The 19,344-nt window shown below is 31.6% G+C and overlaps 1 protein-coding gene across 1 annotated transcript in view; it reads left to right on the forward strand.

Moving 5' to 3' along the window:
- Window positions 1-19,344, forward strand: part of LOC122503896 (lachesin-like) — a 270,773-nt gene that overhangs the window by 64,261 nt on the left and 187,168 nt on the right. The window lies entirely within an intron of this gene.

A 19,344-nucleotide genomic window follows, 5' to 3' on the forward strand; every position in this document is an offset into this window, starting at 1 on the left:
CAACGAAGGCAATTTTAGTGAAAATGATGATAATAATTCGAGTGTCAACGAATTTAGTGCTGAAAGTAATAATGATGATTTTTTGACAAACGATGAGTATGAAATTGACAATGAAAATTTTAATGACGACGTAAGTGAAAGGGATAACGAATCAAATTTTGGTGAGTCAACGAGTGAAGAGAATTTGACTGATGAAGAAAATTCCGATGAATATTATGATGCTGAAGATGGTAAAATTATTTTCCAACGTTTAAAAAAATAGGTTTTATTATTTATGAAGTTCTCATTACCCAAAAGTAAAAATTATTCCAATTTTCGCCCAAAATTTGTTCATATTTAGTGTTAAATTCCAATCGGAATCGTATTGAGTTTTGAAAATTCTGCATGTAATGTTTGCTGTAAAATTTTTAAATATAATATCCATTCATTTTTGCGACCTAATTCTTTTGCAAAAAAGGTATCTGATAGTAATTTTTAATTTTAATTTCTGATCACTTTTCTGAGCGAATTTCGTACAAAACTCGTGCTAATTTTTAACGAATTTTTAAATACTTTTTTTTATCGAAATTCCGCTAGGAAGTCGATTATAATTCTGTACATAATATTTGCTGTAAACTTTTTAAAAAATAATTTCCAACTATTTTTCCGAACGAATTCTATTCAATATTCGTTACAAAAAATAAAACTACCCGTGTAGAAATTAAAATGTGGGCCTGATAGGGTACTGGACAGTTTTCCCGATCTCTGGTGTGGCTCTGGGTAGAGAAACTGACCAGTGCCCGACTAGTGTGTGACGCTGTTCCCGACCAATGCCCTACTTAGGGAAAAACTGGTCAGGGCCTCGTCAGTTTTTCTTAAAATTGCCCTATTTTGTGAGGTTAATTTTATTCAAAAGACAATACAATAAAATTACTGCAATTAAAAATATTATTTTATTTGAAACATAATGAACATATTCATTATATATACAACATATTTATACATAACATAATGAGGTATTATAGTCATTTTGACTAATTTAAAAGTGAAAAAGATAAAAATAATATAATTTCAAGAATAGGAAAACTTAAAAATTTTTGAAAAATATAATTTTTGGTTTTATGATTAATTCATTTTTTTGGAGATTTTCGCTCCTTTCTGCCTCCCTAATTTTATAATATTAATAAAGGTTATAATTTTTGTTTTTAAATGTATATGTAATGATTAATATTTATTTAATAAATATTTTATTCAAATTTATTAATTATGTTTAAAAAATAGTTATTAAATATTGAAGGTGTTGAATTTAACAATCTCTCCGAATCATTTTCTCACTTTAAGCTAATATAATATAAAATAATAATTATTATGAAAATAATATAATATATATACAAACCAAATGATAAATTCATCCTATAAATTAATAATTATTAAGATTCATTAAGTACAATTTATTAATAATTGTTTATTAGTTATTATTAACAAATAAACTTTATTATAATATTGTACTTGAAGAAAAAAATTATATGTATTTTCGTTTTTTAAATATATTGCCATAATTAATTTATAAAGTGTTTTAAAAGAACACGCTTTTTAACTTAAATAACTGTTTTGAAAAAGGTAATTTTAAAAAATTTTATTTATTTACATGCTTTTAAAACGAGGAAAACTGTCGAGGCCCTGATCAGAGCCCTATTTCATATCTAGTGAACACCTCACTTGGTGTTTTGGCCAGAAATTCTGGTCAAACCCACAAAATAAAAAAATTATTAAAACGATAGTATAATTACTCCCTTTAATTGTATTCTTCAATTGTTCATTATTTTTTATTAAAAGTAATTTTAGATACTTAATTTTTTACACTTTATTTAAACAAGGAAAACTGTCGAGGCCCTGACCAGTACCCTATCTAAATTCTAATGAACACCCTACCTGGGATTCTGGCTAGGAATTCTAGTCAAACCCCTAAAATAAAAAAATTATGAAATAACTAAAATAATGATTGCCTTTCATTGTTAATAGCTTCTACAACAAAAAGGAATTCTAAAAACTTTATTAAAAAAAACATTTTTAATAGGGAAAACTGTCGAGGCCCCGACCAGAACCCTGTTTAATAAGGGCAAAGTGGGGCATTTTCTGTACGGGTAATACCTTCTCATGTCATGAGACTTTTTGGAAAAATATTTAATTGACATTTAAAATATATATATTCGCGGCTTTTTTTCACTTAGCGGCGATTCTCTACTGAGAATCTTGATTTAAATTAATAATTTAATATATTCTTCAGAAAATAAGTTTCTACTGCTTTACCACACAGATATTTAAACAATTGTAGAGTTGTTTAAAAGGAATATAAATAATTTTATAAATATCAAGTTATTTAAAGATTTAAACTTTAATTAAAAATTTTATAAATAAATAGATCTAATGAACAATGAAGAATTGAACTTATCTTCTGATGAAGAGTTGATAGCTGAATCTGATACATCTTCTGAAGATAGCGAAGAAAGAGACAACATGGAGCATGAAGAAAATGATCCTCCTTTATATCAAGGAGCACCAATTTCATTATCTGAAAGTCTGTTATCAATTTTAGCGTTAGTGACAAGATTTAAAATATCGGGTGTTCTTTTAGCATCCATTTTAACTCTGATTGCCATGCATTGCCCACAGCCAAATTTTTGTGTAGAATCTCTATATTACTTTAAAAAATATTTCGAAGATTACCAATCTCCATTAACTACACATTTTTATTGTGAAATTTGTTTTAATAATTTGAGAAATGAACACGATGAATGCGTAAGATGTTTAGAGTTAACTCAGAGAAATTATTTTATAACATTGTCAATTATCTCACAACTTCAGGCAATGTTTAGTCGTCGCGGATTTAGTGAAAAATTGTCTTATCGTCAAAATAGGGTTAAACGTATAGAGGAAAATTATGAGGATATTTATGACGGTTGCTTATATAAGGAATTGAGCCGAGAAGGTGAAATTTTATCAGATGAAAATAACATATCTTTTACATGGTACACAGACGGTGTACCACTATTTAAATCTTCCAAATTCTCATTCTGGCCTGTATATCTTGTTATCAATGAATTGCCTTACGATCAAAGATTCAAGAAAGAAAATTTAATAATTGTTGGATTATGGTTTGGGGACAAAAAACCAAATGCAAATTTGTTTTTATCGCCCGCTTATGAGGAAATCCAGCAGTTATTAAATGGAGTTGAATTCAATATTCCAGATTCTGTAGAACCTAGATTTGTTAGAGGTATAATTATTGCAGGTACTTGTGATTTACCTGCTAAAGCCCTATTTCTGAATATGCAACAATATAACAGTCATAACGGTTGTCAAAAGTGTAAAATTCGTACTCGAAGGGTAAAAAATCGACAAGTTTATCCCTACAAAGCAAATTTACCCCTTCGAACTGAAGATGAAACATTAGCACATGCACAGTCTGCTGAGTTAAATAATAAAGTAGAAATGGGTGTTAAGGGTTCTACCATAATTTCTAGAATAGCTTATTCATGGATCAAATCTACTGCTTTAGACAGCATGCACTGTGTATTTATAGGAATTTTGAAAAAACTCCTACAATTATGGTTCGATCCAATGTACAGTGCTGAACGTTTTTCGTTTTCTCAATTTGTTCATGTAGTTGACGAAAGATTAAAACTTCTTTTACCACCGGAATTCGTACAAAGAAAACCAAGATCAATTTTAGAACATCTTAACTATTGGAAAGCATCAGAACTCAAAAACTTCTTTTTCTACTTTTCCTTGCCTATTTTGAAAGACATCTTACACCCTGAGTATTTTGAACATTTTCAAAATTTAGTTATAGGAATACATTTACTTTGTGAACAGAGTATTTCGGAAAGTATGATAAACGATTCTTCGCGTCTTCTAAAGGAATATGTATCTAAATTTCGGCAATTATATGGCATGGAACATATGTCCTGCAATCTTCATTCGTTACTCCATTTTGCAGATGAGGTTCGTACGAAAGGACCATTATGGGTGTACAATTGTTTTCCTTTCGAAGACATTAATGGCAAACTTAAGGCACTTGTGCACGGTAGTAAAGCAGCTGAACTCCAAATATATTATGGGATGTCTTTATTTGTAAATACTTATACTTTAAGTAACGAAATTCTTCAGGAAGGTTCACAAGCGTACACTTTTTGTAAAAAATTAAACTCACCCAATAAACAAATGAAACTTACAAGAATCGGCAATGACACATACATAATTGGTAATCTTTCCAGACTTGTTATACCACCCGTTATACAAAACGCAATTAGAAACAATAATATCTTTGGACAGCAAATGAAAATCTTTTCTAAATTATATAAGTTTAAAACAGTATTCTCGTCGGAAATTTATACTCGAGCTAAAAAAACAAATTCGACATGCGTAAAATATTTTCACAACGGGATGTTAAAAATAGGAAATATTCACTTATTTATTAGAATAACTAACTGCGTTTGCAAAAAAATTTGTGATTGTCCTGCAAACCATTATGCTGTCATTAAACCATCAGTTTCAGAAAATGACTTTAAATTGCGAACATTTCCTCAAATAAAAATAGAATATTTGCATAAAATCACTCAAATTCCTGATACTTTCGAAATTATAAATATCGACCATTTACGTTGCGTATGTTTTCAAGTAACTTTCACAGATAAAGTAAATAAGAATATCTTTATCAATTACGCAGCTGAACCAGTTAACACAATTGAACGAGAATAATTTAATTCAAAAATTAAATATTAAATTACGAAGATTCACGATCATAAACATAGGTTTAATAACGGTTAACAATTTATAATGTATAAAAATAATACTAATAGCGATTAATTTATAGAAAAAACTACAATTAAGATTTTCAAATGTTTATTATTAAGCTTCACATTTTATTATATTTTTATGTAAAAAACCATTTTCGGCTTTAACTATTAGTATTTACTATCAAATGAATCTTTGTAAAATATATATATTAACACAATCTCGTCAGACCAGCGTTATCTTAAAGTTAAATAATAGAATTGTATAATCCTCTTAATTTCTAGTTTATTTAAGATGACTAAAACGTTAATTTACGAACATTTAAAATAATTAACTAAAAACAATCAATCCGCTAATGTTATCTAATGTATTATGTAAGGCAAATATAATTAAAAAATATTCATTAAACGTAAAATTTGTATCTTTATTAAGAGAATAGTCTGAATTTTTAAATCAAAAATAATTTCTGCCTCAAACAGTGAAGAAATATTCAGCTTAAAAATCAACTACATATTTTAGATAACAAAATTTAACATAAAAATTCGATTGAGGACAACAAAGATTACATTATTCCAAATTTTTATTCAGTTAAAAGTAATTTGCCTTGAGTGAGTCTTAAGATTTAAATGAATTTTTAACTACAACCAAGTCTCGAGCCTTGATCGAGCCTTGAGCTTTACAGGAATTTTTAGCTTCAACCAAGTCTCGAGCCTTGGGCGAGCCTTAAACGTGCCTTGAGCGAGCCTTGAGCTTGAGGATTATTTTTCGCTTCAACCAAGTCTCGAGCCTTGAGCGAGCTTTAAGCGTGCCTTGAGCAAGCCTTAAGCGAGCCTTCAGCGAGCCTTGAGCTTTACAGGAATTTTCAGCTTCAACCAAGTCTCGAGCCTTAAGCGAGCTTTGAGCGAGCCTTGAACTTTAGGGGAATTTTCAGCTTCAACCAAGTCTCGAGCCTTCAGCGAGCCTTGAGCTTTACAGGAATTTTCAGCTTCAACCAAGTCTCAAGCCTTGAGCGAGCCTTGAGCTTTACGGGAATTTTCAGCTTCACCTAATCCTCGAGCCTTGAGCGAGCTTTGAGCGAGCCTTGAGCTTGAGGATTATTTTTCGCTTCAACCAAGTCTCGAGCCTTGAGCTTTAGGGGAATTTTCAGCTTCAACCAAGTCTCGAGCCTTCAGCGAGCCTTGAGCTTTACAGGAATTTTCAGCTTCAACCAAGTCTCGAGCCTTGAGCGAGACTTGAGCTTTACGGGAATTTTCAACTTCAACCAAGTCTCGAGCCTTGAGCGAGCCTTGAGCTTTACGGGAATTTTCAGCTTCAACCAAGCCTCGAGCCTTGAGCGAGCTTTGAGCGAGCCTTGAGCTTGAGGATTATTTTTCGCTTCAACCAAGTCTCGAGCCTTGGGCGAGCTTTGAGCGAGCCTTGAGCTTTAGGGGAATTTTCAGCTTCAACCAAGTCTCGAGCCTTAAGCGAGCCTTGAGCTTTAGGGGATTTTCAGCTTTAACCAAGTCTCGAGCCTTAAGCGAGCCTTGAGCTTTAGGGGATTTTCAGCTTTAACCAAGTCTCGAGCCTTCAGCGAGCCTTGAGCTTTACAGTAATTTTCAGCTTCAACCAAGTCTCGAGCCTTGAGCGAGCCTTGAGCTTTACGGGAATTTTCAGCTTCAACCAAGTCTCGAGCCTTAAGCGAGCCTTGAGCTTTACAGTAATTTTCAGCTTCAACCAAGTCTCGAGCCTTGGGCGAGCTTTGAGCGAGCCTTGAGCTTTAGGGGAATTTTCAGCTTCAACCAAGTCTCGAGCCTTAAGCGAGCCTTGAGCTTTAGGGGATTTTCAGCTTTAACCAAGTCTCGAGCCTTCAGCGAGCCTTGAGCTTTACAGTAATTTTCAGCTTCAACCAAGTCTCGAGCCTTGAGCGAGCCTTGAGCTTTACGGGAATTTTCAGCTTCAACCAAGTCTCGAGCCTTAAGCGAGCCTTGAGCTTTACAGTAATTTTCAGCTTCAACCAAGTCTCGAGCCTTGGGCGAGCTTTGAGCGAGCCTTGAGCTTTAGGGGAATTTTCAGCTTCAACCAAGTCTCGAGCCTTAAGCGAGCCTTGAGCTTTAGGGGATTTTCAGCTTTAACCAAGTCTCGAGCCTTCAGCGAGCCTTGAGCTTTACAGTAATTTTCAGCTTCAACCAAGTCTCGAGCCTTGAGCGAGCCTTGAGCTTTACGGGAATTTTCAGCTTCAACCAAGCCTCGAGCCTTGAGCGAGCTTTGAGCGAGCCTTGAGCTTGAGGATTATTTTTCGCTTCAAAAAAGTCTCGATCCTTGGGCGAGTCTTAAGCGTGCCTTGAGCGAGCTTTGAGCGAGCCTTGAGCTTGAGGATTATTTTTCGCTTCAACCAAGTCTCGAGCCTTAGGCGAGCTTTAAGCGTGCCTTGAGCGAGCCTTGAGCTTGAGGATTATTTTTCGCTTCAACCAAGTCTCGAGCCTTAAGCGAGCTTTGAGCGAGCCTTGAGCGAGCCTTAAGCGAGCCTTGAGCGAGCTTTGAGCGAGCCAACATTTTTTTACGCGGGTTGATGCCAAAAGCGGGGTAATTTTGTCTACTAAGGATTTTTAGAATTAGAAGAAGGAAAAATTCTTTGAGCCAACGGGACACAGTGGGGCAAAATGTAGTAAGAGGCGTCGAAATTCTGTTATTCTGTAACCACGTCAATTTTTAATGAAAATGAATGCACTTTGGTGGCATGAAGCTTCAAGTATCACAGAATTTGAAACCCTTGCCGCATTTCCAAAATTCAAAATGGCGTCTGTGCTGTAAGTGCCTAAATTTGTTTATTTTCGTATTTTTTAAAAGTTATGAACATTGAAACTAAAACAACTTGCACAAATAAATTCTAGAAATGTTGCTAAAGGTATATTTTGGGACTGAGGCCTATACTCGTTAAGAATCTGCATTGCAACTTTCAAAATTCAAAATGACCGATCCAATATGGACGATCAAACGACAAAAATCCTTATAAATGCATATTAAAAGGAATTATTTTCATGAAAGTCTATACTCCAAGGTTATTTTCGCCGCTGATTACGAATCTGAGGTTAGATTTTCAAAATTCAAAATGGCCGATCCAATATGGCGGTCGAAATTATGAAAAATTAGTCAAATCATACTGATACTCAGTATTCCAACAGTTTTTGAGTCGCTGATTACGAATCTGAGGTCAGATTTTCAAAATTCAAAATGGCCGACCCAATATGTCTGTCGAAATTATGAAAAATTAGACAAATGATTCTGATACTCAATCTTCTAACAGTTTTCGAGTCGCTGATCACGAATCTGAGGTCGGATTTTCAAAATTCAAAATGTCCGATAGAACATGAAGGAAGGATTTGTTGAGTATTGATATTTGTTTCTAAGAATCAGTTTCTGCACTAATGGAGGTTGTCGAGCCGATCTTTGTTACGTTGTTTGAGTACATACCCAGCAAACACGTTACGTAAGTGTTACATAACAAATAAAGCACCTTGTTATGTCTCACTGTGACAATATTGTTATGTAACAACTACATAATAAGATAGTAACAATATTATATAACACTGTTACTGAATGGTGATATAATAGTTACATAATTTTTTCAAATAACTATTATATAACTGTGTGATATATTCATTACATCACAGAGTGATAATTTTTGTCTTGTTAGATTGTTCTCTAATTGTTACATAACTGTTACGAAACTGTGTGACATAACAGATACATAATTTTGTTATAATTAATAAAGTAGGTTACATTATTATATCACACTGTGACAATATTATTATGTAACCATTATATAATGAGATAGTAACACTGTTATATAACACTGTTACTGGATGGTGATATAACAGTTACATAATTTTTTCAAATAACTATTATATAACAGTGTGATATATTCATTACATCACAGAGTGATAATTTTTGTCTTGTTAGATTGTTCTCTAATTGTTACATAACTGTTACGAAACTGTGTGACATAACAGATACATAATTTTGTTATAATTAATAAAGTAGGTTACATTATTATATCACACTGTGACAATATTATTATGTAACCATTATATAATGAGATAGTAACACTGTTATATAACACTGTTACTGGATGGTGATATAACAGTTACATAATTTTTTCAAATAACTATTATATAACTGTGTGATATATTCATTACATCACAGAGTAATAATTTTTGTCTTATTGCATCGTTCTCTAATTGTTACATAACTGATACGAAACTGTGTGACATAATAAATACATAATTTTGTTATAATTAATAAAGTAGGTCACATTAGTATATCACACTGTGACAATATTATTATGTAACTATTATATAATGAAATATTAACACTGTTACTGGGACGTGATATAACAGTAACATAGTTTCATAACATACGTATTATACAACAATGTGATACATTCTTTTAAAATGCACTTAAATAAATAATAGGCAGAATGTGTTTTTTACATAGGCAATTTTTTCCTAAAAACAAAAGCAATACACGCAAAGCAATTGCTTATTCTTTTTAAAAAGAAATTTTTGCTTTAGTTCCTAAGGTTAACATAACAAGGCAAATTTTAATTTGAATATTTAGAGAAAACTATATTAAATAATAAATTTATTTATTCCAATATTCACAACTTATCCAATGAAGAGATTAAACCTTATAAACAGAATTAATATTATATATATATTCATTTTTACTATCGTGAATATAATGATAATGTATTTTTATAGTTTATTATTTAAAAATTAAAAAATTATATTTTACATTTTTATTAATTATATGTGACGCGATTTGAAGAAAGGGAACTTAGAAGCAAAAAATTGTAGGCTATGTTTGCAATTTTTTAAATGAAAATACAAAAAAGTAACAACCGTCAATATAAATAATTGACATTTTAAGTCTTTATTACAACTAAAATATTTAAAAACAAATTATTTAAATAGCAAACATGTTCTGTAACTGTTACGTAACATTTCTGTAGTAATAAGAGCTAAATTACGTAACTGTTATGTAATTGTTATGTAACATAAAAGTAACAATGTTCTGTAACTGTCGTTACGAAATTGTTACGTAAGATTGTAGTCTCTCTGTTACGCAATAAAATTATGTAATTGTTACATAACTGTTATGTAACATGAAACACTATTTTATAATTATTGTTTCGAATAAATATTTCTTATTATAAATCTAGTTTAACTGTTTAAGTTTATTAATTTACAATAAATTATTATTAATAATTATTATCAGTATTATTTATTATAATTATTAATGTCCAAAACTTTTAAAGAAGTACGTAAAAGTAAAGTGGGGTGAAGAAGCCGACTTTTGGAACATTTTACGATATTTAATATATCACTCACTTTTAATTTTATTTAAAATTTTTTAACGTACTCTGAAAAGTTTGTCTATTAATAATTTAAAAAATATCTTAATTTTTTTTGTAAAAAGTTGTCAGAAATTAATAAAGAAAAATTTTTATTTGAACAAATTTATTTAAAATTAATTTAAAGTTTATAACTCTCAAATTTTATGTGAAGAAAAATAGAATTTTCAGAATAAAATAAAAATTTGTAATCCCGATTAGTATAATTGTAATCGTTTCTTTTTGTTACTCACATGTGTGTGACATTGTTATGTAAATGCTACAAAATTGTTACTTATATGTGTGTAACATTGTTACGTAAATGTTACAGAATTGTTACTGAACACTGTGACTAATGTGTGGTAGATATTTTTATTAACACGTTAATCGTATATTACAAATAAAAAAATCACAAGTTTGTCTTTGTTACGTAATAGTTACATAACAGTAAGTAACAGAATATACGGCACTGCAGTTGATATAGTAGATTAGGAGAATTCTCATCCAGCCTTCAGTGGCCGTGCGGTTTAAATGCGTTGCGTCGGGTCGTCAAGGGCGGGGGGACGTGAGTTCGATCCCACATGCGAGCGGATATTTTTCATTCTAAGCGTTATGTAAAATAATAAAATTACTATTTAATCTGTATATAAGTGTTGTGAAATGTGAATAAAATAAACTTGTGAACATGTTTATAAATAATATTAAAGATCTGTAAAAAAATCAAGTTTAAAAAATGTACTAATTAATAAATCAGTTTTTTACTAAAATTATTTTTGGATATTACCATGTCAAATGGCATTTGTTATTATCTATTGAATAAAAATAATAACAATAATTTTCACGTAGGTCATAATAGTGATGTTACAATTATATAACAAGCTCATCAAATTATGTAACAGAATCTCATAATTGTGATATAATAATAAGTCACAACGTGATATAAGTGTGATATAACAATTATGTAACATATTTACATAACTGTGATATAATAATAAGTCACAACGTGATATAAGTGTGATATAACAATTATGTATCAAATTCTTCTAATTATGTAACATATTTACATAACTGTGATATAATAATTAAATATCACGCTGCAACATAATTGTTATATCACCCTTCTTGTAACAATTATGTAACTGTGACCCTCATGTTACGACATTTCATGTCACATGTTCATATCATGTTATATCACGTGTGATATTCTGTGACATAACTGTTACATAACTGTTATGTAACAATGTTTGCTGGGTAATTTTCATTTGATGCCTGGATAACAAAAATTATAGATTTAAAATTCTTAGAGTTGTATACAGAAGAATTTATATTCTAATTTTTTCATCAGAATATCTTCCGATATTTTTTGTTTTTAATTTAAAAATCAAAATACAAACAATAAAAAGTAAGCAGTAAAAATTAAGAAGCTTCACTTTGTTAATAAGATAATTCCGAACTTAATATGATGAAAAGGAACAAAGTAATAAATATTAACAAAAAATAATTGAAGATAGGTTGTAATTAAGAAATAGCATAAATGACAAAATGGAAAATAAAATTTAAAAACGTAAACAGTATCAACGAAGTCCACTCTAGTTCAAAAAAAAGACTGTCTAAATACATGAAGTTTCATACAAATAAAAAATAGCTATCCAGACATTCTTTTTTTTTACTTATTTTGTTACCATGGTGAAGTTATGATTTTGAAAATCCGACCTTAGATTCGTGATCAGCGACTCGAAAACTGTTGGAATATTGAGTATCAGAATCATTTGCCTAATTTTTCATAATTTCGAGACATATTGGGTCGGCCATTTTGAATTTTGAAAATCTGACCTCAGATTCGTAATCAGCGACTCGAAAACTGTTGGAATACTGAGTATCAGTATGATTTGACTAATTTTTCATAATTTCGACCGCCATATTGGATCGGCCATTTTGAATTTTGAAAATCTAACCTCAGATTCGTAATCAGCGGCGAAAATAACCTTGGAGTATAGACTTTCATGAAAATAATTCCTTTTAATATGCATTTATAAGGATTTTTGTCGTTTGATCGTACATATTGGATCGGCCATTTTGAATTTTGAAAGTTGCAATGCAGATTCTTAACAAGTATAGGCCTAAGTCCCAAAATATACCTTTAACAACATTTCTAGAATTTATTTGTGCAAGTTGTTTCAGTTTCAATGTTCATATAACTTTTAAAAAATACGAAAATAAACAAATTTAGGTACTTACAGCACAGACGCCATTTTGAATTTTGGAAATGCGGCAAGGGTTTCAAATTCTGTGATACTTGAAGCTTCATGCCACAAAAGTGCATTCAGTTTCATTAAAAATTGACGTGGTTACAGAATTTTGATGCCTCTTACTACATTTTCCCCCACTGTGCGGGAGCGGCATTGTTAATTTGATACAATTGAGAAACTATTTTTAGAACTAACGATACAAATTATAATTATATTGTAAAAGAAATAATTTTTATTTATAATATCCGGAAGACTTGTTTCCTGATACAAATGTTTCTCAATCAAAAAGTATTAAAGGGTCGCACTAATGAACCCATTAGGTCGACAAACTCTTTAATTCAAACAAGAATCTTTGCTCGAACATTCTTCTACCCCTGAGGACTTTTATAATTCTCATGCCTTAAGCGAAACATAATAGATTTAGTGTCTAAAGCGGTTGATCCAGTTTTAAGACATGATATCGAAAAACCCCAAACTCTTCAACTTTGTCACAATAATGTTATGATCATGATCAATCTTATCAATTTCCTTTAAGAAATCTAAAATCAACTTGGATGCCACTTTCTAATAAATTAGTTACATAATGAATAAAAATATATTAGCGGGTCTACCTCTCAGAAATCCGTGTTGTGCAGGAATGATAGAAATAATTTATTATTTGTAAATAACATCAAACACTACACTATCAAAAATTTTTTTTAAATTGTTATAGGTCTATAATTATGAATGTCATTTATCAAAAATTTAGACTTGTAATTTGTAAATTAATGGTAAGATTGAAACAAAGTATATTGGAGTTTTTTTATCCAAAATCCAGTTACTTTAAGATTTATGTGCTTGACAAGTATTTCTGATGTAAATCATACTTTTTAAACAACTATAAATTAATAATTGCGTAAACTATATTGAACTAAATTTATGTACTACTTGAATATGACTTTTCCAAATGAGAAAGTGTAAAACAGGTGGGGGACAAAGTTGTGTGCGTGTGGCAGGCAGTCTCGTAAATTAGAAGTTCATTCATTTATTTAAGTCCGTACTCCTCATGGGGTATCATTAGCAGCCTTGCCTGTTTATATTTTGCGGGTAAAAGTACTAAATATCTCAAATATTCGCATCACTTATTTTTGAATAATTGGCTATTGTTCCAAGCAAACTAACGGAAAATTACTCGTTTTGTAAGTAAATAAAATTTCTTACCTCTTAATAAAATATATATTTGATTCCGATGATGGTAGTTATATTTTACTAAAAATTTAGTAAAGTGCTGTATTAAAATTTATTTAAAAAAAAATTGAAATTTAAAATATATGATACATTCTTATATAATTTATATTTTTTACTGATTTTACTTATTCCCTTTTAATCAGAAATCTATAAAATCTTAGTAACTACATATTAATAAGATCGCACATTAGTGCAGTTTTAAGAAACCCCAAGATATATTTAAAATTTACCGGACAAACACGGTCCCGCAGTTGATGGGTCCCATTCGAATCGACGACACCAAGAGCGGGCGTTCAAACTCAGGTACCTCAGGATCGGTAAGCCCGTCGGAATGAAAACACGTTCACCCCACCTGGAGAGTCAAATTAATATTAGACTTGCCGGACCGACACGGCACTGCTCATCATCATCGGTATACCTCTGCTGTACGAGAAAGCCCAGGCTAGCCGTAAGCAGTAGCAGCCCTCCGAGCCCGTCTTTGTCGCCTTTTACGATATGCAGCAGATCACAGAGAGCCTATTCTGCGCCCGAGACCCCCACGGGAATGATACTATATAGCAATGGCATACGACATACAGCACATCCATCGTAGTCGCTTACAGTTTGCAAGGAAGAGAGAGACTAACAACAGCGCACAACACTCGTGCCGCCCGTCTTCTCTCCCACCACTCGCTCTCTTCGCTACTACAGAGCGAGCCTTTATATACTGGCTCGCTCAGTCTTCTCGATCAGTTCGATCAGTCTGCTCACCTGAGACTGGTTCATCTGCACTCCAATACTAGGTGATCCTTCTCCCCATACTGGTAGATCCACGTTCCCAGTTGTCATCTTCCAAATTTTTGGGAAGCTCATCCGCCCAGACCGGTAACGCTACGCACCCAGTGGCGGGCGATCAGACTTCCCATGCAGTAAGAAGCAAAAAATGTTGTCAGTGGGAAGAAAGACTTCCCAAAGGTTTCTCCGTGCAGTATGTCAGACTGGACGAGCTCCTGCGTCGAACGAACTTCTCTTCAATCCTATTTCCGGTCTTTGCGACTTCTCTGTAGGTGCTCTTGCGAAAATATGCAAAGCCAGCTTCCCTTTCTGCTCTGTATCCCATGAGAATAAAGTTGCCCTTTCTTCACTTGACGCTAAGCCATGTAGAAGATTTTTTTTCTCAGGGAATACCCTGGATTAGAAATCGCCGTTGAATTTCCTTATTGTACAATATTTTGGATCGGGGTAACTGGTTTCTTTTAGGGTCATCATGATAATCTTCTGAAGTCAAGCAGTTATAAGCGGAGAGCCAAGCCAGAGCCAAGCCGTTTTGACTTGACTCTCCAGTTGCGTCTAGAGTTTTCTCAGCCAATACCGACTGATACCGACCAAGCGATTGATACTACTTGAGGCAGCCAAGCCAAAACTACCTGATTGTCAAATTGTGCAGACTTGATTTCAACACTTGTGTATATGCCTCTGTCGGTCAAGTAATTTTAACCGGTGTCTCCTGTTGGTGTAACCTATAACTTTTTTCTCCGTGTATAGTAGTTTTATAAAATAAGAATCTGACAAATGCATCAATATAGAATTAAGCATCACAAGTGTCTCATCGCTGCGAAGATTGATTTTCAACTGATGTATTCAACTTTCATTAGGTTCTATCTCATTCATATTTTCTAACTTGAATCAATAGTAGATTTAAATGAGTTTTTATATTCTTAAAATTTGTATATTTTGTACTAGTATGATGTTATTTATTAATTCAATCTTTTAAAATAGCAAATTGTCAATTGAGATGTGATTTTTTTTTGTCTCCAGTGGCAAAGAAATATTTGCGGTACAATGATTACACACCTTAACTAGATATTTTCCTGTAATCAGGAACTTTATTATTAGATATAAATCCTCTTTGCAGCAAGAATCAGATTTCGCTATCTCATCATATCTCGAAACCTCTTTTTCTCCCCAGAGGCACTTATTACGTTATACTGAAAGAGGCAATTATCGGAACGGTTGGCTCGTCGTCTGTGTGCATCTACCTTTAATCAACCTCCGATTCCCTTTAAATCCGCAGAGTATATATAGATATAAATACAGGGGAAACGTTAGAAAACAGAAAGACAGACAAAACGGAAGTAAACTTGAAGAATTCTGGTTTAAGGAAGTAAAGGAGTTATATAGAGTCAGCCTATAAAAAGAGTCGAGAGAATAAAATCAAACGCAACTAATTCGTTTAATGGCCATGACCCACGTTATTTATTTAGAGGGTATCGATCAAGTAAGAGGTTGAGGGCAAACCTGACGATCCTCAGTCACGTTCGCACAAACACGATCAAGTCGATTTAATCAAACGACTTTCCTTCCTTTTTTCTTTCTTTCGTTCTTTTGGTTTTATTCTCATTCCTAGCTTTCTTTCCTTCCGCTTTGCCTTCCTCTCAGGTTCAACATGATCGGCGGTCCAGGAAAAGCGTTTGGCTATATCCGTTATCGATTCACAGTCGTTTTGCTGTTTCACGTGTGCCATGCATTGTGAAAAGCTTTGAAAATTCTAATAATACACTATGTTATGTCGTTTTAACAACATCACACATTCATACGTCATTTTATTAACTTTTCATTTACATTCTTTTTTATAAAAATAAAAATTGAGAATCTAGAATTTTTTTATAATTATTGAAGTATTTGAAATTTCAAAAGATAATAAATTAACAAATAATTTGTGTGTTTTAACAAGAGACCCAGTTTTCTTTAGATGTGCCATGATAAAGGACTGCATGTAGAAGGATTCTGAGGAATTTCTGTCGAATATCTGTGGCAAGCATTTCATAGAAATTCTTGGAAAATTTTAAGAATCTCCTATAGAGATTTACTAAAGATTCCAGAGCAGTCTATTAATTTCATATTTCTCTCTCTGCATATTTATCAATTAAAACCATCCGCCGCGCAGTTAAATTTCATAATAATCATAATATATTTTAGATTGATGTATTTTGTTGCTTTTTTTAATTGGACCATTAAAATATTTTCAATTAAGGTAATGTACATCAGATGAAAGTTATAAAACAATTTGCTTTGTTTGTCAATATTCGGACAATATTCTCTTAAAAAGAGAAGAATAAATGCTTTTATAAGTGTTGAGCATTGTTTTATAATGATGATAAGAATATAAATATCAGAGTATCCTGCATTTATTTAAAATTTTCAGGTCAATTTTTGATGACATACTACTTTCAGAAAATGCAACAAAAAAATTGATTTGTTAAAAATACTGACTACCATGGCGAATGGAATTTTAATTCCAGTTTTTCCATTCATTCAGGATCTGTCATTTAAAAATAACAAAGTTTCCATTATTCTTTCCTTATTTAAGGCTATTGTGAATGATATCTATTAGAGTTATGAAGCCAGAGAGTATTTAAAATATTTACAAACCAAAGTAGTGAGACGCAATTTTCCAGTCCTATCCATTCTTACGTACCAAGATGGGCGTGACTCCATTAGGAGTCGTGCCGATGCTGCCCTCGGAATCTAATGTATTTTAATGGCATTCTTCAGCCGCCGGCATCTTTTCCACTACCGCGAGCATTAACGAGAGAGTTATACAAAGTTCATGGGGGGCGATGGTTTACGCTTTTTTTCTTTTAGAGAAAAAGGTTTAACGCACTTATTTAGTTTAACATTTCGTTATAAAGAGTTTCATCAAATGCTTATGCTTACCTATGTACATATATAGGAGGGTAGAAAAAACTCCTATTCTGGTTCAGTGGAACTCATGAGACAGACGCCCATTATTTCATGTTACACTGGAGATGATACAAGGATAATGGATAGGGTAAAGTTCAAAATTTACTAACACTGTAATATTCTGCAATAAATATCACCTTGAACTTCTGCCAGGCTGAAACCTGTCGTGGAACTATATATATATATATATATATATATATATATATATATATATATATATATATATATATATATATATATATATATATATATATATATATATATATATTTATATTTCAAGTAGAATAAACCGTATGCAGTCAGACACTCCTCGAAAATGTTCATATAATTCTTTAATGTAAGTAAAAGACAATAGTCTTCTTGTCTCTTTTTAAAAGTAAATAAAAAAGTAAAGTATTTGAAAATTTAAGGATTCTTCCCATTTTTCATAAATTGGTAATTTAAATATAGCAGGTTTTGCTTATTACCCATTTCTTTGTTGTTTATTATATTATCTTTATTACCTAAATATTATATTTAATGAAAAAAATTATTTTGAAAAATGGAATTGTCTCTTTTTCATTATTCCATTAAGAAAAATATTCATCCGCTTTATGTTTTGTTCAACTATCAATGGAAACATGAGAGAGAATTATATTCGATTTTTAAATTTGTATTTATTCAGAGTTACCCCGAGACAAAATTTTCAGCCTACTTTCAGCATGCTTTGAATCTACAATTCTTTACCCCTTAAAAAATCTTATAATATTCATTTGAAACCGACTTATTTTGCTCCTAACGAAGCTACAATCAGGCTAAATTTTGTCACTTTCGTCCAGTTTTTCCTATTTTCTGGTTGATTATAGTGTTGTAAGGTTTATTTTGCAGCCTCAAAAGTTTGATAGAAGGTTCGACAGTGCGATTTATACATGTTAATGCAATGAAGCACGTACATGTAGGGTTAAGATTCCTTAAGGTAGCGTCTGGAGTGTTTTCATATTTAAAACGTTTATTAAACGTTACAGCAAACATTATTATTAAGTTTCTCACTTAATTCGAATTTCTTTATATTTTTGCTCTTTTTTCTTTTTGTATTTTATATATATTTTGTTGGAATCTTTGCCCTAATGTTGATATAATCGGCCCTTGTCAGCTTTACATCGTTCATTTAACAATCTTCTTGTCCATTCTAAACAATAAATAAAATAGATTAATATTGCATAAAAATATTGCCAATATTTTTGCATATGTTATATTCGATTCGTTTCATTATTGCCTCAGTAATATAACATTTTATTCAAATAATTTTTTTAATGTAGCGTTAACAATGGATATTGGGTTTTTACGCCTAATAGCCTAATACCCGTGACATTTGAAGTTATTTAATATTATTACACAAAAAAAATATCACTTACCTCCAAACATTACAATCCTTGCTAATTAACCTTTTGATTTCTGTTCATTATAGTCCACCTACTCCTTGATAGTTTTTATCTTACTTTTCACCCACAACACAAGCACAAAATTGTTTTTTATATTTTTATTACATAAATTTTGTTTAAATCAAATTTTATTCGACACTTTTAAAAAGTGAGTGCAAACTTTGTCGTAGTTGACGAAAAACTAACTGCAATATGAGTTTTAGGCTATGTGATAGTTGTATTTTGACTATAGTAAATTTTTGGGTGGGAAATTTGGAAATCCCAAAACTATATTTTGTGTATATTTATTCATATATGAGGCATTTTACGTGAAATGTCCTAAGTTGAAATTTCAACTTCTTGAAAAAGATTGAAACTCAGGGAATTTGTTGTTCTATCAAGTAGAAATGTGCCCCAAAAAATATTTTTGATTTTTTCGAAAATTTGGAGGGGGTAGAGGGGGGTCAATTTGACCAATTTTGCCAACACCGGCTACTTTGTGAATTTTTTCTGAACATACTTGTAATGGGAAAAATTTTTTAGAATATGTTTCTGAAAGGTTTTTTCGTCCTCTTTCCAATGTTGAATTTTATTTTTT

This window comes from Leptopilina heterotoma, unplaced genomic scaffold, assembly GCF_015476425.1.
Source record: "Leptopilina heterotoma isolate Lh14 unplaced genomic scaffold, ASM1547642v1 Lhet_11, whole genome shotgun sequence".
NCBI classification, from domain to species: Eukaryota; Metazoa; Arthropoda; class Insecta; order Hymenoptera; family Figitidae; genus Leptopilina; species Leptopilina heterotoma.